Source organism: Pseudorca crassidens, chromosome 10, assembly GCF_039906515.1.
Source record: "Pseudorca crassidens isolate mPseCra1 chromosome 10, mPseCra1.hap1, whole genome shotgun sequence".
Lineage (NCBI taxonomy): Eukaryota > Metazoa > Chordata > Mammalia > Artiodactyla > Delphinidae > Pseudorca > Pseudorca crassidens.
In genome coordinates, this window is record NC_090305.1 from 18,459,470 (window position 1) to 18,482,077 (window position 22,608).

At 36.6% G+C, this 22,608-nt stretch overlaps 1 long non-coding RNA gene across 1 annotated transcript in view; it reads right to left on the minus strand.

Moving 5' to 3' along the window:
* LOC137231634 (uncharacterized) overlaps positions 1–22,608 on the minus strand; it is a 208,166-nt gene that overhangs the window by 150,682 nt on the left and 34,876 nt on the right. Inside the window, exons 2-3 of the long non-coding RNA XR_010946699.1 lie at positions 14,488–14,588; positions 2,719–2,812 (exon numbers count right to left, since the gene is read on the minus strand). This is a non-coding gene — a long non-coding RNA (uncharacterized lncRNA). The remainder of the gene's footprint in view (positions 1–2,718; positions 2,813–14,487; positions 14,589–22,608) is intronic.

A 22,608-nucleotide genomic window follows, 5' to 3' on the forward strand; every position in this document is an offset into this window, starting at 1 on the left:
AAAGGATCATACAAAATGATTAAGTGGGGTTTATTCCAGGAATGCAAGGATTCTTCAATATACGCAAATCAATCAACGTGATACACCATATTAACAAATTGAAGGAGAAAAACCATATGATCATCTCAATAGATGCAGAGAAAGCTTTTGACAAAATTCAACACCGATTTATGATAAAAACCCTGAAGAAAGTAGGCATAGAGGGAACTTACCTCAACATAATAAAGGCCATATATGACAAACCCAAGCCAATATCGTCCTCAATGGTGAGAAACTGAAAGCATTTCCACTAAGATCAGGAACAAGACAAGGTTGCGCACTGTCACCACTCTTATTCAACATAGTTTTGGAAGTTTTAGCCACAGCAATCAGAGAAGAAAAGGAAATAAAAGGAATCCAAATTGGAAAAGAAGTAAAGCTGTCACTGTTTGCAGATGACATGATACTATACATAGAGAATGCTAAAGATGCCACCAGAAAACTACTAGAGCTAATCAATGAATTTGGTAAAGTGGCAGGATACAAAATTAATGCACAGAAATCTCTGGCATTCGTATACACTAATGATGAAAAATCTGAAAGTGAAATCAAGAAAACACTCCCATTTACCATTGCAACAAAAAGAATAAAGTATCTAGGAATAAACCTACCTAAGGAGACAAAAGACCTGCATGCAGAAATTTATAAGACACTGATGAAAGAAATTAAAGATGATACAAATAGATGGAGAGATATACCATGTTCTTGGATTGGAAGAATCAACATTGTGAAAATGACTCTACTACCCAAAGCCATCTACAGATTCAATGCAATCCCTATCAAACTACCACTGGCATTTTTCACAGAACTAGAACAAAAAATTTCACAATTTGTATGGAAACAAAAGACCCCGAATAGCCAAAGCAATCTTGAGAACGAAAAACGGAGCTGGAGGAATCTGGATCCCTGACTTCAGACAATACTACAAACCTAGAGTAATCAAGACAGTATGGTACTGGCACAAAAACAGAAAGACAGATCAATGGAACAGGATAGAAAGCCCAGAGATAAACCCACGCACATATGGTGACCTTATCTTTGATAAAGGAGGCAGGAATGTACAGTGGAGAAAGGCTAGCCTCTTCAATAAGTGGTGCTGGGAAAACTGGACAGGTACATGTAAAAGTATGAGATTAGGTCACTCCCTAACACCATACACAAAAATAAGCTCAAAATGGATTAAAGACCTAAATGTAAGGCCAGAAACTATCAAACACTTAGAGGAAAACATAGGCAGAACACTCTATGACGTAAATCACAGCAACATCCTTTTTGACCCACCTCCTAGAGAAATGGAAATACAAACAAAAATAAACAAATGGGACCTAATGAAACTTCAAAGCTTTTGCACAGCAAAGGAAACCATAAACAAGACCAAAAGACAACCATCAGAATGGGACAAAATATTTGCAAATGAAGCAACTGACAAAGGATTAATTTCCAAAATTTATAAGCAGCTCATAACAAAAAAACAAAAAACCCAATCCAAAAATGGGCAGAAGACCTAAATAGACATTTTTCCAAAGAAGATATACAGACTGCCAACAAACACATGAAAGAATGCTCAACATCATTAATCATTAGAGAAATGCAAGTCAAAACTACAATGAGACATCATCTCACACCAGTCAGAATGGCCATCATCAAAAAATCTAGAAACAATAAATGCTGGAGAGGGTATGGTGAAAAGGGAACACTCTTGCACTGCTGGTGGGAATATGAATTGGTTCAGCCACTATGGAGAACAGTATGGAGGTTCCTTAAAAAACTACAAATAGAACTACCATATGACCCAGCAATCCCACTACTGGGCATATACCCTGAGAAAACCATAATTCAAAAAGAGTCATGTACCAAAATGTTCATTGCAGCTCTATTTACAATAGCCCGGAGATGGAAACAACCTAAGTGCCCATTATCGGATGAATGGATAAAGAAGATGTGGCACAAATATACAATGGAATATTACTCAGCCTTAAAAAGAAACGAAATTGAGCTATCTGTAATGAGATGGATAGACCTAGAGTCTGTCATACAGAGTGAAGTAAATCAGAAAGAAAAAGACAAATACCGTATGCTAACACATATATATGGAATTTAAGAAAAAAAAATGTCATGAAGAACCTAGGGGTAAGACAGGAATAAAGACGCAGACCTACTGGAGAACGGACTTGAGGATATGGGGAGGGGGAAGGGTGAGCTGTGACAGGGCGAGAGAGAGTCATGGACATATACACACTAACGTAGTAAGGTAGATAGCTAGTGGGCAGCAGCCGCATAGCACAGGGATATTGGCTCGGTGCTTTGTGACAGCCTGGAGGGGTGGGATAGGGAGGGTGGGAGGGAGGGAGATGCAAGAGGGAAGACATATGGGAACATATGTATATGTATAGCTGATTCACTTTGTTATAAAGCAGAAACTAACACACCATTGTAAAGCAATTATACCCCAATAAAGATGTTAAAAAAAAAATGTACGTACTTTCCAAGTAAAATGATTGGAGTTTAGCAATTATTCATCGTACTGTTACACTTTCTACTAATTTCACTGCATTGAATATAAAGTGCTTTACTGCTATTTCTTTAAGAGGGTCAGTTAAAAACTGCACTTATAAATTTGTTTGAGAGGAGTTTTAAAGTGGTTTTGAAACTACTGAAGTACATGTCTAAACATCTTACCTCTTGGGACTTCCCTGGTGGTCTAGTGGTTGAGACTCTGTGCTTCCAGTGCAAGGGGTGTGGTCGGGGAACTAAGATCCCACATGCCGCACAGCTAAAAAAAAACAAGAAGAAACATCTTACCTCTTGGTCCTTCTCATCACTACTCCTTGTCACCTGGATTAAACTTGCAGATTTATAATACCCACAGACACAAGACTCTGACAAGAAGTCATTACTCTAGTTTTTTTTTAAGTACTCTATGAATGTATCAACTGGTATAAATGAGTTATGACTTTAAAATCCCATTTAATGATGAGCTCTGTTGTTCAAAGCTAAATAATAATTTTAAACAAATTTTGTACTTTTAAATCCATGATTTTTGTATCAGGTAAATACTTTTAAGAGGAATGAAAATTTATTTATGTAACATGAAGATTATAAATTAATGATAAGAGAATACTTGGAAATGACAGGATATTGACTGAATTAGTAAAAATTAACCAGTCATTTTAATAAGAGAACAAACATCAAGGCTGTATGTTCATACTGCCCATGCAAATAGTTCTGGATGTTGAAAGGGGAGTGTGAGTGCTTGAGAGAGTAGGGGGATGGAGAGAGGGTTAAAACACTTGTATACTACATAATGGGAAAAGGTTAAAACTAAGGTTTTCATTTATTCACCAGTGTTTTGATACATATGGTTACAAGTATGCATTTCTATTTTCTATATATTTACCTTTCATCAGGTCCAAAACATGAATCTGAAATTCATTTCAGTGTTTGGCTTCCTAGCAAAATGTCTCTGTGATCTCTGCGGGGCCACACAGAATGCTCTCTAGGGATCATTGTACCTGTTAATGGGCTGAATTGCACCCTCACCCCCTAATTCATATGTTGAAGTTTGAACCCCCAGTCTCTCAGTATGTGACTCGATTTGAAGATAGAGTATTTACAGTGGAAATTAGATTAAATGAGGTCTCTAGGGTGGGACCCCATCCAATATGACTAGTGTCTTTATAAGAAGATATTAGGAGACAGATACATAGAGAGGACACCTTGTAAAGACACAGGGAGGAGAAAATGGTTGTCTATAAGCCGAGGAGAGAGGGCTCTGAAGAAACCAACCCTCGTTACACTTTGGTCTTTGGACTTCTAGCCTCCAGAATTGCGAGAAAACAAATTTCTGTTGTTTAAGCCACCCATCTTGTACTTTGTAATGGCAGCCCTAGAAAACTAATACAATACCAATTCCAAATCTAAACCAAGGCAGGTAGAATTATGCAGGACAAAGAGGAGTAAAATCTTAATAAAATCATCCCTATGACATAAGATTTTCTGAGAGTTAAGACATGAATAATTTTCTTCTTGGTTTATGTTATGTCTTCTCTATGATATTGTACTAAAATTGTAAGCCTACCAAGGTTCTCTAATTAGTGCTTCTAAAGTATTCTTCTACTTGTATATTAAGGTTTCGGTATTTTCTGTAAGAGTTAGAAATGTCCTGATATTGATTGCTTTGCACCACTATAGCTTCAAAGCTTGGAATGATGTTTAATATAATGATTTTTTTCCTGACTCTACTATAATGCAAAAGAAATAGGAATACCTGCCATGAAATCAAAGGAAGACATTGATTTATGCTCTGGGAAGAACGAATTGAAAATTAAATAAAGAGAAAATAAAATTTCCTAGACCAGGAGCAAATGGAAATTGATTTAATTTAGTGAAAAGAAGTCACCTCTTTGAGTAGTCAAGCAAAGCATTAGGATCTTGCTGACTACCAGGAAAGGACAAATTAGAATTGGAAGAAACTATGAGTACGTAGCCTCCAAATTACCATAGTACTTTTCTGGTAAATTTCCCGTTTTACACAAAACATTATGTAACATTTCAGGGAATCATGATTTTTCCACCAGTAAAGTATAATGATATTAAAATATTTTCCTTGCCTTGTCTTTTAAAGAAAGATTAAATTATATTCTATCTTGCAGGCATATAACCCATGCATTTTTGAGAGTGGTGCATGGAACATACGGACATTTCAGCTGTCTATGGTTTTCCTCATACCTTTTGACACCCCTTAAACAAACTTTATTCTTAGAGCCATGGACTGAAATCTTTAGAGAGTGAGAGATGGAGATAGTCATAGGTAGGGGACAGACTTCTTGCTAGTAGAAGACTGACACCACGCACCACTTTTAGACTGACAAGAAGAAAGGGTCAGAGCAACCTGGCAGTCTGCCAGCTGTAAGAAAGTGACACCACTGGAGACTGAAGAATAAATTTATATTTAAATACCCTCAGTTCTGAAGAATTATGTGGTGGAATCAGAAGGGAAATATAGCAGGTAAAATCCTGATGACTTGAACTTTTAAAATCTCATCTTGGAGGAAAATTGCAAAAAAGAAACTCTGTGGGACTTAGCATAGCACAAAATGTATTGAAGAGTTGGCATCAGGTGTGTGGTGTAATTTCAGACAGAATAGGGCAGATATTGGAAAATATATATGTGTTTCTATTTGAAAGCCACCTCCAAACTCTTTGTTTTGCAGTAATTCTCCCTGAGGGGAAATAGCTAGTCTCATATCAATCATTTCAGGCAGGAAAGGAGGGAGGAAGGTTTGAAGTGGTAGCTAGGAGGATTGCCTCCTGCCCTAGCTAGACCCAGAAGACACATCCCAACAGTTGAAGTCACTCTCTATAATTTACTTTTGTTTTTCCCCAGCCTCCTTCAAAGTGGTCTTACAGATAGCTTAGTGGAAGCTATGCTTTGGGCAATTAAGAGACTAGTTGTGTCCATACCTGGGGTAAAGCAATTTCTGGCAGAGCAAGTGGCAGAAATATCGAAAAATTAATCTACAAGGGTTCAAAGTTAAATGCTTTTGCAGATTAGGAGGCTAAAGTGACAAGTGACCACCATCGTGGACTTTGAGAGTTCACAGTAGTCACTTCTCGAGAGGACTCGGTAGAAGAATGGGCTTCCAAAATCTATGGGACAGAAGCTTGCAGCATTACTCTTTGGGTATTACAGGAAGTACTTCCTAAAGACCTCAGAGAGACCAAAGATCATCAGCTTAAACTTTCTGTCTGTACATGAAGATCATCCAGCTCCCCAAGAACTTAGAGAACAGAAAACAATTTACTCTCCATTAAAATGTAAAAGCAAAGCACAGCCAGTTTGTGCCAAGTGTCCTGGAACAATGAGACATCATAATAACTTTAGTAGAGTTATTACTTGTTTGTAAATGAAGAAACTGTTAATCAAAAACAGGGATGGTCAGCCTGATGGAAGCATGGAAAAAAACGCTCGAAATGAACTGACGATAGTGCCCATCTGAGGACTATCTCAGTTACGGAAAATCTAAGTCAAGATTAATCTTATTATGGTGTCATTGACAAGATTATTTCTACTGTGAAATGAGTATATCTGGTTATGTTCGCCTGATCTACTCAGGCTGTTTATTAATATTTAATACACTCAGATCTCTTTGTTCCAAACATATGCTTACCAAGCAACATTTTCATTATATTTTGGCTTCTCATACACACTCACTTCATCAGCAGCTTCAAAATTTCTTTATATGGGAAGATATTAGGGGTAGTGAAGTAGTTTAAAGCATGGAACTGACGATGAGAATCAGGCTGGGCTTACATAATGGGCACATCTGAAGAAATTTATTGTGTTTCTAATTGGGGAAGTTTGCAGAAGGACTAATAGAAACTGTTGGATAAAGCTGTCCAACCTGCCCTTATACATGGCATTTTTGGCACTGAAATTATTTATAAAGAGAGAATGGTTGGTCCTGTCCCTTGACACTGCATATCTTATTTAGTTTTACTTTTTTCTTCTTGGTGCTTATTACTCTTTAGCATACTATACATTTTACTTAATAATCTGGCGTTTTTGATCTCTTGCATTAGAACACTGGCTCTATTAAGTCAAGGACATAGTAGATATTCATAAATATTTTTAGTTAATCTTGTAACCATATATCTATTAGCAATAAGTGTTATCTTTGCTATGGGAAGCCTAGGACAAGGGATTCCAAATATTTTGTTTTCAAATAGGATCTCTCCTATTGTGAGATGTACTGTTGTCCAGAATGACCTTAAAACCTTTGCCATTCAATGACCTTAACACCTTGGGATGTTACAACTCATCTTTTGATTATATAGACATATGTTTAATTCTGTAACTCCAAATACTATATTTATTTACTGACATGTCAATTTCTTCAAGCCGAAGTTTTTTTCCGCTTTCTGTTTCGTTCTTATTTTTATTTCCTTTAAAGGCATTATTATTCCATATTATATTTGGAAGTATATCTCTTCTCAACCAAATCTCATTTTTCCTAATAATTTTGAGGGATAATGTTTCTGTTATAATTTCTCAGACATTTCTTATTCTTTTTGCCTTCTAATTAGCCAGGAGTTTAGTTTGTTTAATCTCACAGGAGGTTCTCTGAATCTGTATATCTCAATCTTAATCTGTAACTGCTAATTTAGTATTTAAAGAACAAGAAATTCTGATGGAAATGTATAGGAATATAAACATAATCCCTAAGTCTTCTCTAGTTTGCATAAAGTGGCCATTTCTCCAAAGAATTCAGATATTAAAAACAGCATCTCCTTTTTCACCTCCCCACGGGAGCTTAAACCCATGTTATAACATCCTTAAAAACTGAAAATCACCTTGAGCATTTCTGTTGACTGGAAACACATTATCTCCTAAGTAGTCCATTTCATTGTCAGTTCCGAAAGATAGGAAGTTCTCAATACTGAAACCAACTCTATCTCTTCACTCCTCAAGCAACTCTAGTCTGGCTCTTGTCCTCACCGTTCCTCCAAATTGACCACCTGTGACGCTTATGACAGTAAGTCCAGTGGATCTAGGCCAGGATCATCTTACTCTCTCAGCAGCATTTGACCCAGTTGGCATTCGTGACTTCTGGAAGGCTTTCTCTGTTTTTCACTCTCACTGTGCCACTTTCTCCTGGACGTTTGCCTATGTCTCTGGGCATTGCTTCTCAGTCTCCTTTGCCAATGTATCTAACTTAATTCCCCCGCAAAATAGTTTCCAGAAATGCTTTGAACCACCTGAAATATGTACCTAAATGTTAGAGTTTTCTTTTGGGTTAGAAGTAATTTACTTAGAAAAGCATCTAGTATTGAGCCTGGGACATACAAAGCACTCAATAAATTAAAATGATTCATTTTTCCACTCTGAAAGGTAACACTCATTAGGATGCATATTCTATGTTTGTTTTTGGACTTGATTGAGTGATATTTAATATCTGCAAAATTCTGAAGTGTCTTTTTGGTTAACTGATGCTTAAGGAAGGATATCATTGCTGGTTAATGATTGAAACAGATTCAAGATACACTTACTTAATATTTTTCTCAATTTTCAATTATACTCATACTTTAACCTGTAGTAATTAAAAAGAAAACAAATCCTTCTGTAATGAAGAAAAACTATACAAGCTTTGTAATCCACAATTGTAACCAGATTTGCTTTAATGGGTTATATGTCTTGAGAAGATAGCTTAATGCAAAGTATGTGAAAGATTTAAAGGTGAAGCAAATTCCCTTGTCCTTTTCTTTAATAAACACCATCACAATTGACCTTTAAAGCTTATAAAGCTATAAGGAAAGACAAGGGCAGATGCAGTAATCTGCCAGACCTATTCGAAAATATTTAACAGATGGCCAAGGCAATCACTCTTCCTTTATCCAAAGAAATTTCAAGTTGATTTTAATTCTTATGCTGGTACTTCATAATATCAAGGTTTTTCTTATACAATAACTTGAAATAGGAAATGAACTGGAAAATAAAAGAACCATTTCTTTTGCTGGTCTTACAGAGGGTTTGAGGTAAATAGGACAGGAGCTTCCTGTGCCATAAAGAGGTGAAATATGCCAGCAAGCGTCCATGTTTGCTGGTTCTATGACGTGCCCAAGAAATGATCTCAGCACTGTTCACAAAGGTGTGGGAATTAGGGTTGCCTTTTATTTGACCTCAACGCTTTTTATTTGCTATATTGTCATTTAGTCTGTGAAAACGTTCAAGCTAATCTTTCCAGACTCTTATAATCAACTAGAGTGGTATTGATTTTCCTATCATTCCCCTGCCTTTGGAAATCATGAACGGGTACGAATGTGCACACTCTTATAGATGATCTAAAGCTATTCAATATGTCCTTAATTATAAATAGCTCTTTCTAAATTTACTACTGTTATAAACATCATATACTGATATATACATACATATTCTCTCTCTTATCCATCCATGTGCATTTATATTCATAGTTTTATAGTCACATATGCTACAAATTTCACTCCCAGATGTCTCACTGCCACATCTATTTGGTGCTTACCCTCTAAACAATCTGAAGCCATTAATAGACACCTGGCTATAAATGAATTGCACACACAGCTCCCTGAGAAACCCTGAAAGGAAATAAGTGTCCCTAAGCTGGCTTCAGCTCATCTATTTTCAAATCTTTCAGCTATGGGTAGGAGATATCACTCAGCATCTACTAAATGCAAAGTTGAAATACAGCACAATGAACATTCATCTGCCCTTCACTATTTTCACTAATAACGAATATTTTGCCATTATTGCTTTCCTTCTATCTGTATGTTTTAATACTTTTGTTGTTAATGGTGGAGGTCAACCATTTGGAAGTAATTTGCAGACATGATGACAATTCACTTCTAAATACTTCATTATGCATTTCTTGAGAATAAGAACATTTTCCTACAAACCCAGAATACAAAGAAAACACCATTAAAATTAATTTAACTATATCTATGTTATTCCACAGTGTTGAGACATGACATGAATTTTTTGAAGACTTCAGGCCAACTTTCATGCAGATTTTCCTATAGTCTGGCTCTCTTTGACCGTTTTCTCATGACTGACTACATTTATACTAACTTTTTTTTGACGAAAACACCATATAAGGGGGCTTCCCTGGTGGCGCAGTGGTTGGGAGTCTGCCTGCCGATGCCGGGGACGCGGGTTCGTGCCCCGGTCCAGGAAGATCGCACATGCCGCAGAGTGGCTGGGCCCGTGAGCCATGGCTGCTGAGCCTGCACGTCCAGAGCCTGTGCTCCGCAACGGGAGAGGCCACAGCAGTGAGAGGCCCGTGTACCGCAAAAAAAAAAAAAAAAAAAAAACAACAAAACACCATATAGGGGATGTTGTGTATTTTTATTTGTTTGTTTGTATTGCCTTACATCACATGGCACTTAAGTTTTATTTCCCTATTGGTGAAGATAAATTTGTCACTTGGTTAAGGTGGCACTACAAGATCTGTCCACTGTAAAGGTATCCATTCAATTTATAATAAATCTCCCAGACATTGGCTTTATTTGATGTACCCAAGTCTTAAGTTTCTCAATAAAGAAAAAAATATCCATAAAAAATTGTGAGTGGTATTTTTAAACCCAATGAATATGCAGTATCCTAACATCATTTACCCAATGATTTTAGCATCTACTGATTATCTTTATCAAAAGATAATTCAATTTACAAAGTTAATTCATTTGCTACAGTTCAGCAACAACTGTATATATATACATATATATATATGCCAAATAAAATGATTAAATATGAATTTCTTAATCTTAATCTCTCCATAACATTATCCACTCCAGGATAACATAAAATACTGAGGCCAACAAACACATTTAGACACATGTAGTTGTTTGTTGGCATATAAACGATAGGTTGGGTAAAGCCTTGGGGACCAGAGCTACATTGTTTATGAACCAGTGCTAATTAGAAATTAAGCATCTGCAAAATACCAGTTATCAATGGGAAAATACTGTTAACATTTTGAAATTGCTCAGAAATTACCTGGATTGTTTTTCTGTCTCTCTCACTTTAATCAAGCCCTGTCCAGATTGTTTATTTAACTGGATAGAAAATGAAAGCAGAAAGGGGCATTTGGAAAGCAGAATTATGATGTCAAAACCCGTCTATAAATCTTTTATTTTCTTTCACTTTTTTTGTTACACCCAGTGTGACCCAGTAATCTATTTGGAATCAGAATTAAAAGAGCATTTGGCAGTTGTGAAATGTATGTTTAAGTTGATACTTCTGATTAGTTGTACAACTTATCTTGAACAAATTACCAGATTAACTACATCATATCTTCAATACTGGGGGTATTCCACGATTTCAAAATTGGGGTCTTCTTCAAATACGAAGTTAGGGAACGTAGGCATGTCTCCCTTACTGTACACTTGCTTGAGCTTAAAAAAGCTCCCTCTCCCCCTCTGGCTGATACTCCAGGCCAATGTCAACAGATCCTCCAGATGCCTATTGCTTGGATTTGTATTCTCTAATCTTGTCCATGAAGATGAAGCTTCTATATAGGATCGATTTCTTTATTAAATGCCATGCTCTAACACCAATGTCACTCTGCAAATGGACTGACAACGCCAAGGGAATGACAGAAGACGCTTGAAGAGGCTCTGAGGAACAATGGTGCTTCTATTACCTGCACTCAGTCCCCAGCTCCCAGAACCACTGCAGCTGCCCTGGATCACCCCACCCGCCTACCTGCCAAGGCAATGCATTATGGGCCACCACTTCGGTTTGTAGATTCTCATGGGACAGGAAGCATCTGGGAAACAATCAACTTGAATTTTTTCACTGAGGCATTTTTAAGAGAGGCATTAGAAATAATACCGGATGCACTCTCTTACCCAAATTTGAAAAAACGAGAAAGACACAGTGGACAAACACTTCTTACACAGGTCTGGTCAGCACTCCTACTAGGGACAGTCCTAGAGAAGGCAAGTAAAATTATGAAGGAATTTGAGCAATAGGAAATTACACTGAAAAATGAAAGCGAGACCTATGATTTTGGAAAGTCAAAGACGAAGTGACATTATAAGAGCAACACAAAACATTATGGAGGGTGCCAAAGCCAAGAATACTAAAAACACTTGCGACACAGCAAAGGAGGCAATTTTAGGGTCTGTAAAGTTTCACGTAGTTGCAAGTAAAAAACTGAGAACACATTTCCATCTAAAGACTTATAGGCTGAAAATATAAATTTAAGAAGTTTGACATAAATTAACGGGTGACATATTCATACCTGAGGGTAAATACAAGCTAAGAATGTTTGAGAAGAACTATGTGAAGGGCAACTACCTTTCTTTCTCATTAAAATAAAAATTTTCATCTATTTGCAGAGATAGGCTCCTGAAAAAGTAACACCAGGGAGCAATATAACAAACCTTATAGTTCTATATTTTAGACCATGTACTTCCTTATTTTTGAGATTTGTATTACTTCTGCTTTCAAAAACACCACAATAAAGAAAAACCACAATTATACTTTTGTGTGTTGATTTCCAAATTATTATTTTTCTAATTTAAAAATAAAACACATTCATTTCTGAGAATAATAATAAAGAGGATTAATGCATTATCTCACAACTAAATGGTTGCTACTAACATTTATTGTATTTTTTTCCATTTTCTTTTTCTAATTATTTACTTTTATATTTGGTTCACACTGTATTTACTATATTTGTAGTTGTATATGCTCATATATTGATTTTTTTTTTTTAATTTGTGAGGTTGGAGTCTATTAGAAGAGGAACATCTGTCTATATCACATATTTGGGCTCTTGACAGTAAAATGAAATAATGTAACAAAAACTTTACTAGGCCAATAAAATAGGTCTCCTGGTAAGGTGAGCTTTCAAAATCCTGCCAGAGCTTCTCCGTTCAGCATCATAGGTAAAAGGTCATTTGTGTGCAAATTTTTTTTGACTCATTCTAAACCTGCTGAATGATCTATTTTAATTAATGTAAATCTGTAAGGCGTCACTTTTCTATAGCTTAGCCAATGTCACCATTCCTAACTGTCCTTGGGTGGCATAGCTCTCAGCAGGCACAAGGCAGTTTTTCTTTGGATTCTGGGGACCTTCTGGGAAGGAAGCTTTAAAACTGACTCTGAGATTTGGTGACTGGGTTGGGGTGGCCATGACTGAAATCTGGGGGCAGGAAAGAACAATAAAGGTCCCGGAGAAGAACTCACTGTGAGGAGAGCAGAGCCATCTGGGTTTTCTAACAGGCTCCGGAATTTCATGGAGAAGACTTGATAACAGGGTGTGTCTGAAGCTGGTACAAACAGAGGGCTCAGCTACCTTATCACAGGATCATGTTTGGGAGATACCAGCTAAGCCTAAGTGTGAACCAGAAGATCTCTTTCTCTCACCCAATTCTGCAGCACGACCAGGGCCTGTGCAGAGATCTGGGCTGCCAAGGGCATTGTAGTGCACACTGCCCCACACACAGCACCAGCATGGGAGCTGTGTAAGCAAGACCACTGTCATTGATTCCAATTTCATTTTCTCCTTCTCTTCTTAGTTTTGAAAACAGGTCTTTAAATTGAATATGACTCCATGAGTCTTTAGACATTTCAGACAGTGGCTTGAGATGGACATCTTGGACTGTCTGTTATAACAGCCAATTATTAAAGGTGGAAAAACAAATGCAAACAATTCAAAAAAACAATGTCATTGATATATCCAGTGATGCAGATTACAAAATTCTCCTCAGGCATGAAGGAGAGACAAGAAGGCCGATGGCCCTAAAGAGTTGCCTTTGTCCAAATTACTATTGTTCCCGATACAGAGGAGACTAACCAGGTAGAACCATCTGACATCATGAAAGATGTACCCATTCCCCAGCTGATATTTGCAATTTTTTAATTTTGATTTTTTAAACAAAAGTTTAACCATTAAATGCACAGAGGTAAGACTGTTTTTTAATCCTATTTTCTCAGCATTGTTAACTAATTAATATAATTCCATATGAGGAGGAAGTCCTTATATTTTAGTTTTTAAAGGCATAAGCAATTATTGCTACTGTGCTCTCCATTTTAACTACTATGCTCTTCAAGTCTGATTGAATGAGAATACATATTTGCCAAAATCTGTACCCTGTTAATTTTTAATATTCACTTGGCTTATTCACACATTATTGGTCACAGCTTGACCAATGATCTGTTTATATTTTATTTAAGGGTAAGATTATAATCCACCAAATAGCTCACTGCGACCTTTGTTTACTGAATGATTGTCTTGGTAAATGTAACTCTCACTTTTCAGACAATTAAGCAAAGATTTTCAGAAATACAGAATCTCCCCAATCAATAAGGCTTTGAACATTAACTAAATTTTAACTGTGACAAGTACAAGACTAATATGTTCCGAGGTCCACCTCCCAACTAGTCTATGTGAATAATTTTTTTTTTAAGGAAAAAGAAAAGAAATTCCCTATGCATTTAATCAGGATAGACTAGCCGATTTGGAAGCTGTCACTTGAAACAGAGGTGGTGTCACTTTTCTCGAATGGATGAAAATGTACCCCCTAAATAAATGATAAACAGGAACCAGCAGCCGCAAAGTGTAAAGAAGAGGGTAAGGGGGTGGGGTAGCCATAATATAAATAAATAAATAAATAAATAAATAAATAAATAAATAAATAAATAAGAAAGCCAAAGGGGTTTTTACCAAGTGCAATGATAAATCTCTCTGGGCTCTTGTTGTTGGGTTTATTTGGAAGACAGGAGGCATCATTTGGGTGCTCCTTGAACCATGTTATCTTTACCTGTACTCAGTTGGGCAATTGCATTTTTACTTCAGGGACAGCGAAAAGGATGGAAGAAATCAAAACAAAAGAGGGCAATAAAAAAAGAGACAGTGCTCACAAACTTGAGTTATTGCTAGCATCATAATAATGTCCCTTTCAGCTAACCTTTTCACCAGGCTAGGATCCAGGAACTGAGAGTCTGTGGGAATTTTGCATCCATTGCTTCTTCAACTTGCAAAGATGGAACAGTCAGGATGAGTTACTACCTAGACAGAAAGAAAAATGAAATATTTAAAGCTGCAGAAAGTGGTAAAACTAATAAATTATATTATATCCCTGTCAGCTATTTTCTTACTATAAACTCTGCGATTGAAGTAGATGTGTTTAAAGGATAAGTGAACAAAAGGGACTTGAAAGATTTGAAAATATTTATTGGGAATGTGGTAGCATCACATATGGGGAGAGATCTCTTTTCATTTGTGAAAGCATCCGAAAGATCATGTTCATTTTTTTCCAAAATAAGGATTAGTTTAGAGCATTAATATCATTTCTCCTGTCTTTGTTGAAACTATAACTCAGTACCAAAAGTAGACAAGTCAGGGACCAGCAGAATGGGAAGGACATTAAAGTGGGATCTTAGCACTAATGCTGTCAATGAGAATGCTATTTTCCCAGTAACCATTACATAACGTCCAAACTTCCATCTTCCGATCTACCATCAAGTCAGGAAGCACTTCAAGTCATGATCACAACCAGGACTCTTGTGAATTCTTGGTTATTATTCTGGACTGTGAGTAGGAAGAGACAGGGCAGACTCTCCAAGGTCCTTCCAACTTCGGGATGCCACTTGGCTCCCAACCACGGCCTTACTTTTAGCTTTTGTAACGGCAGACCCCTTGGTACTTCCATGTGCCAAAATCTCTTCCAGTTACTGTGGCTGCATAACAAACTATACCCAAATTTAATGTCATAAAGTAACCATTTCTTATGCTCATGGATTGTGTGGTTCAGGAGTTCAGACAAGATACAGCAGAGATAACTTCCTCTGCTCCATTATGTGTGCCTCAGTGGAAGACCCAACGCTGGAATTAGAATCATCGGAAGGCTTGCAAATTCCCTGGTGGGGTCCAGTGGTTAGGCCTTGGGCACTTTCACTGTGGTGGCCTAGTTTTAATCCCTGGTCAGAGAACTAAGATCCCGCAAAACGCAGAGCACGGGCAAAAAAAAAAAAAAAAAAAAAAAAAAAAAAAAAATCATCATCAAATAATCTGAAGGCTCATTCACTCAGTGTCTGGCTGTTAATGTTGACTGTGGGCCAGGAGCCTGGGTTCCTCTCCCTGTGGGCCTCTCCATTTGACCTCTCTAAGTGAACTAGTCTGGGCTTCCTATCAGGATAGTGGCTGGATTTCAAGGGCAAACATTCCAAGAGAAACAGAGAGAGCCAAGAGGAAGTCATATTGCCCTTTCTAATCTAGCTGTGCAAGTCATGTATTGTATTCGTACCATGCTCTATTTAATGGAAAAGTCAGAAGGTGAAGGGGAGGGGGAAAGGAGGCTTCACCTCTTCATAGGGAGGAGCAAAGTTCTGGAAGAGCATGAGAGAACAGAAGTATTGCTGTGACATTTGGGGGAAATTCAATCTGCCCCAATGAGGAAACTAAAGTGCAAAATAGTTGAGATGTACTCAACGGATGCATATCCGGCAGGTGGTGGGGCGGAGAACCAATTTCTCTTTCTTAGACTGCAAAACCTTTCTTCTTTCGAATATACAGCAGTGAGGAAATATAAAGCCCAGCTGAATGGGAGCTGTTCTCAATGCGGAAGTGACATCTTTAGGGAAATAAATGTTTATCAAGAGACAAAAATGAAAACACACTGAGCTACTTCACAAAATTGACATCATACCTGCCTGGCCTGAAGGAATTAAATATTATTTGAATGTGTTCTTGTAAATTTTAGCCATGAAGCTTTTAACTCTAAAACTCTTGAGTTTTAAATTGGTAGATATTATAGCTAAGGAATCTGAAGATGTAAACTGTATTATTGACTTTAATATGTAAATATGAAAGGAATACTCAAGGTATATATAATAACAAATCAGGACCTGAACAAAATAATGTGATATATGAGATATTTGCCAGTATCAAAGGAATGCCATTGGACAGAACAAACATTTCTGCTGTTACTCTAACAAGCTAAAATATAAAGCATGCTGAATTAAATCTGACCTTTAAAAAACTGTTAGTGATTGTAACTTAATATTATTGATGAAAGACATAAAATGTTTTAATCAAGTTATTCTACATAAATGTTATACTATGAGGGCAATCACTTTATTGAAAATACTATAGCTAAAGAAAGAATCAGTATTAAGAAAAAAAATATATATATATATATTACCAGGGAATAAGAGATACATTTAATACAATGACATCTTAGCCTGGCTTTTACCCAAGCAGAGCAGTAGTCAAATTCTTGTATGCAGTTAGTTGATTTGGGAGTGTGTTGCAAGGAAGCAAGGATGCAGAGAGTGAAGTAAAAGAGCTAGCAGGAAAAAACAACACACGGGTGAGTTTCTGCGTTAGTCACCCAATCCCAACAGAAGCTTCTGAGAACACTAACAGACCAGATCTCTCATCTCTATGCCTGGAGAATGAAATTCCATCCCTCCGTAGACAATGATGCAAACGGCAATCACTCCTGGGTTGCACATGCTGAGAGCAGAGCAAGTCCCAACAGTGTCCCGCCCCCTTTATATCAGAGGAGCCACAGGGCAGGGAGTGAGAGGGATGCAGCAGAGGACGGAGGCAATGTGTACGGTCCAAATATCCCCGTGCAAGACTAGAGTATTAAAGTGTAACTGATATAAAATGAAATGCACAGACCTTAAGTTTTCAGTTCACGGAGTGTTGACTGTTTTATATACAAGTGAAATCATCATTCTAAACAAGAAATGATTGTCACCATCACCCTAGAAAATTTCCTAAAGTCTCTTTCTCATCAATGCTCTCAAACACTTTATTATTTCTATCACATAATATTGAGAGGTTAACTTAAATTTGTTAGTCTGCTTTATAACAATATAAATGTAATAAAAATACATACTCCAATGTATGACTTTTTTCACTCAACATGTTTTTGAAGTTCATCCCTGTTTTTATGTGCATAAGTTGTACATTTGTTTTTATGGTTGGGTAATAAATTTTTTTGTTGGAATATGCCACAATTTGTTTTTCCATATTTTTTTTTAATTTTATTTTATTTTTTATACAGCAGGTTCTTATTAGTTATCTATTTTACACATATTAGTGTACGCATGTCAATCCCAATCTCCCAATTCATCCCACCACCACCCCCTTACCACTTTCCCCCCTTTGTGTCCATACACTTGTTCTCTACATCTGTGTCTCTATTTCTGCCCTACAAACCGGTCCATGTGTACCATTTTTCTAGGTTCCACATATATGCATTAATATATGATATTTGTTTTTCTCTTTCTGACTGACTTCACTCTACATGACACTCTCTAGATCCATCCACATCTCTACAAATGACCCAATTTTGTTCCTTTTTATGGCTGAGTAATATTCCATTGTATATATGTACCACTTCTTCTTTATCCATTCGTCTGTCGATGGGCATTTAGGTTGCTTCCATGTCCTGGCTATTGTAACTAGTGCTGCAATGAATATTGGGGTGCATGTGTCATTTTGAATTATGGCTTTCTCTGGGTATATGCCCAGTAGTGGGATTGCTGGGTCATAAGGTAATTCTATTTTTAGTTTTTTAAGGAACCTCCATACTGTTCTCCATAGTGGCTGTATCAATTTACATTCCCACCAACAGTGCAAAAGGGTTCCCTTTTCTCAACACCCTCTCCAACATTTCTTGTTTGTAGATTTTCTGATAATGCCCATTCTAACTGGTATGAGGTGATACTCATTGTAGTTTTGATTTGCATTTCTCTAATAATCAGTGATGCTGAGCAGCTTTTCATGTGCTTCTTGGCCATCTGTATGTGTTCTTTGGAGAAAAGTCTATTGAGGTCTTCTGCCCATTTTTTTGATTGGGTTGTTTGTTTTTTTAATATTGAGCTGCATGAGCTCTTTATATATTTTGGAGATTAATCCTTTGTCCACTGATTCATTTGCAAATATTTTCTCTCATTCTGAGGGTTGTCTTTTCGCTTTGTTTGTAGTTTCATTAGCTTTGCAAAAGCTTTTAAGCTCCATTAGGTCCCATTTGTTTATTTTTGTTTTTGTTTCCATTACTCTAGGAGGTGGATCAAAAAAAACCTTGCTGTGATTTATGCCAAAGAGTGTACTTCCTATGTTTTCCTCTAAGAGTTTTATAGTGTCTGGTCTTACATTTAGGCCCTTCATCCATTTGGAGTTTATTTTTGTGTATGGTGTTAGGGAGTATTGTAATTTCATTCTTTGACATGTAGCTATCCAGTTTTCCCAGCACCACTTATTGAAGAGGCTGTCTTTTCTCCATTGTATATCCTTGCCTCCTTTGTCATAGATTAGTTGACCATAGGTGCATGGGTTTATCTCTGGGCTTTCTATCCTATTCCATTGATTTATATTTCTGTTTTTGTGCCAGTACTATACTGTCTTGATTACTGTAGCATTGTAGTATAGTCTGAAGTCAGGGAGTATGATTCCTCCAGATCCGTTTTTCTTTCTCAGGATTGCTTTGGCTATTCGGGGTCTTTTGGATCTCCATACAAATTTTAAGATTTTTTGTTCTAGTTCTGTAAAAAATGTCACTGGTAATTTGATAGGGATTGTAATGAATCTGTAGATTGCTTTGGGTAGTATAGTCATTTTCACAATATTAATTCTCCCAATCCAAGAACATGGTATATCTCTCCACCTGTTTGTGTCATCTTAGATTTCTTTCATCAGTGTCTTATAGTTTTCTTAGTACAGGTCTTTTACCTCCTCAGGTAGGTTTATTCCTAGGTATTTTATTCTTTTTCTTGCAATGGTGAATGGGATCGTTCCTTAATTTCTCTTTCTGATCTTTCATTCTTAGTGTATAGGAATGCAAGAGATTTTCTGTGCATTAATTTTGTGTCCTGCAACTTTACCAAATTTATTGATTAGCTGTAGTAGTTTTCTGGTAGCATCCTTAGGATTCTCTATGTATAGTATCATGTCACCTGAAAACAGTGACAGTTTAACTTCTTCTTTTCCAATTTGTATTCCTTTTATTTCTTGTTCTTCTCTCACTGCCATGGCTAGGACTTCCAAAACTATGTTGAATAATAGTGACAAGACTTGACATCCTAGTCTTGTTCCTGATCTTAGAGGAAATGCTTTCAGTTTTTCACCATTGAGAGTGATGTTTCTTGTGGGTTTCTCATATATACCCTTTATTACATTGACGTAGGTTCCCTCTATGCCCATTTTCTGGTGAGTTTTTATCATAAATGGGTGTTGAATTTTATCAAAAGCTTTTTCTGCATCTAGAGTTGATCATATGGTTTTTATTCTTCAATTGGTTAATATGGTGTATCATATTGATTGATTTGTGTATATTGAAGAATCCTTGCATCCCTGGGATAAATCCCGCTTGATCATGGTGTATGATCCTGTTAATGTGTTGTTGGATTCTGTTTGCTAGTATTTTGTTGAGAATTTTTGCATCTATATTCATCAGTGATATTGGTCTGTAATTTTCTTTTTTTGTAGTATCTTTGTCTGGTTTCGGTATCAGGGAGATGGTGGCCTCATAGAATGAGTTTGGGAGTGTTCCTTCCTCTGCAAATTTTTGGAAGAGTTTGAGAAGGATGGGTTTTAGATCTTCTCTAAATGTTTGATAGAATTGACCTATGAGGCCATCTGGTCCTGGACTTTTGTTTTTTGCAAGATTTTTAATCACAGTTTCAATTTCATTACTTGTGATTGGTCTGTTCATGTTTTCTATTTCTTCCTGGTTCAGTCCTGGAAGGTTATAGCTTTCTAAGAATTTGTCCACTTCTTCTAGGTTGTCCATTTTATTGGCATAGAGTTGCTTGTAGTAGTCTCTTATGATGTTTTGTATTTCTGTGGTGTCTTTTGTAACTTCTCCTTTTTCATTTCTAATTGTATTGACTTGAGTCCTCTACCTTTTTTTCTTGATGAGTCTGGCGAAAGGTTTATCAATTTTGTTTATCTTCTCAAAGAACCACCTTTAGTTTTATTGATTTTTGTATTGTTTTCGTTGTTTCTATTTCATTTATTTCTGCTCTGATCTTTATGATTTCTTTCCTTCTACTAACTTTGGGTTTTGTTTTTTCTTCTTTCTCTTGTTCCTTTAGGTGTAAGGTTAGATTGTTTATTTGAGATTTTTCTTGTTTCTTGAGGTAGGATTGTATTGCTATAAACTTCCCTCTTAGAACTACTTTTGCTGCATGCCATAGGTTTTGGATTGTTGTGTTTTCTTCGTAATTTGTCTCTCGGTATTTTCCGATTTCCTCTTTAATTTCTTTAGTGATGTCTTTGTTATTTAGTAATGTCTTTTTGGGCTTCCATGTGTTTGGGTTTTTTACATTTTTTTTCTCTGTAATTGATTTCTAATCTCTTAGTGTTGTGGTCAGAAAAGATGCTTGATATGATTTCAATTTTCTTAAATTTACTGAGGCTTGATTTGTGACCCAAGATGTGATCTATTCTGGAGAATGTTCCATGTGCACTTGAGAAGAAAGTGTAATCTGCTGTTTTTGGATGGAATGTCCTACAAATATCAATTAAATCTATTTGGTCTATTGTGTCATTTAAAGCTTGTGTTTCCTTATTAATTTTCTGTCTGGATGATCTGTCCATTGGCATAAGTGAGGTGTTAAAATCCCCCACTATCATTGTGTTACTGTCAGTTTCCTCTTTTAGAGCTGTTAGCAGTTAGTTGCCTTATGTATTGAGGTGCTCCTATGTTGGGTGCATACATATTTATAATTGTTATATCTTCTTCTTGGATTGATCCCTTGATCATTATGTAGTATTCTTCCTTGTCTCTTGAAACATTCTTTATTTTAAAGTCTATTTTATCTGATATGAGTATTGCTACTCCACCTTTCTTTTGATTTCTATTTGCATGGAATATCTTTTTCCATCCCCTCACTTTTAGTCTGCATATGTCCTTAGGTCTCAAGTGGGTCTCTTGTAGACAGCATATATATGGGTCTTGTGTTTGTATCCATTCAGCAAGCCTGTGTCTTTTGGTTGACACATTTAATCCATTCACAGTTAAGGTAATTATCAATATGTATGTTCCTATTAACATTTTCTTAATTGTAATGTGTTTGTTTTTGTAGGTCCTTTTCTTCTCTTGTGTTTCCCACTTAGAAAAGTTCCTTTAGCATTTGTTGTAGAGCTGGTTTGGTGGTGTTGAATTTTCTTAGCTTTTGCTTGTCTGTAAAGCTTTTGATTTCTCCATCGAATCTGAATGAGATCCTTGCTGGTTAGTGTAATCTTGGTTGTAGTTTCTTGCCTTTCATCCATTTAAATATATTGTGCCACTCCCTTCTGGCTTGTAGAGTTTCTGCTGAGAAATCAGCTGTTAACCTTATGGGAGTTCCCTTGTATGTTGTCATTTTTCCCTTGTTGCTGTCAATAATTTTTCTTTGTCATTAATTTTTCTCAACTTGATTACTATGTGTCTTGGCATGTTTCTCCTTGGGTTTATCCTGCCTGGGACTCTCTGCACTTCCTGGACTTGGGTGGCTATTTCCTTTCCCATGTTAGGGAAGTTTTCGACTATAATCTCTTCAAATATTTTCTTGGGTCCTTTCTCTCCCTGTTCTCCTTCTGGGACCCCTATAATGCGAATGTTGTTGCATTTAATTTTGTCTCAGAGGTCTCTTAGGCTGTCTTCATTACTTTTCATTCTTTTGTCTTTATTCTGTTCCACAGCAGTGAATTTCACCATTCTGTCTTCCAGGTCACTTATCCATTCTTCTGCCTCAGTTATTCTGCTATTGATTCCTTCTAGTGTATTTTTCATTTCAGTTATTGTATTATTCATCTCTGTTTGTTTGTTCTTTAATTCTTCTAGGTGTTTGTTCTTTAATTCTTCTAGGTCTTTGTTAAACATTTCTTGCATCTTCTGGATCTTTGCCTCCATTCTTTTTCCAAGGTCCTGGATCATCTTCACTATCATTATTCTGAATTATTTTTCTGGAAGGGTGCCTATCTCCACTTCATTTAGTTTTTTTTCTGGGGTTTTATCTTGTCCCTTCATCTGGTACAAAGTCCTCTGCCTTTTCATTTTGTCTATCTTTCTGTGAATGTGGTTTTCCTT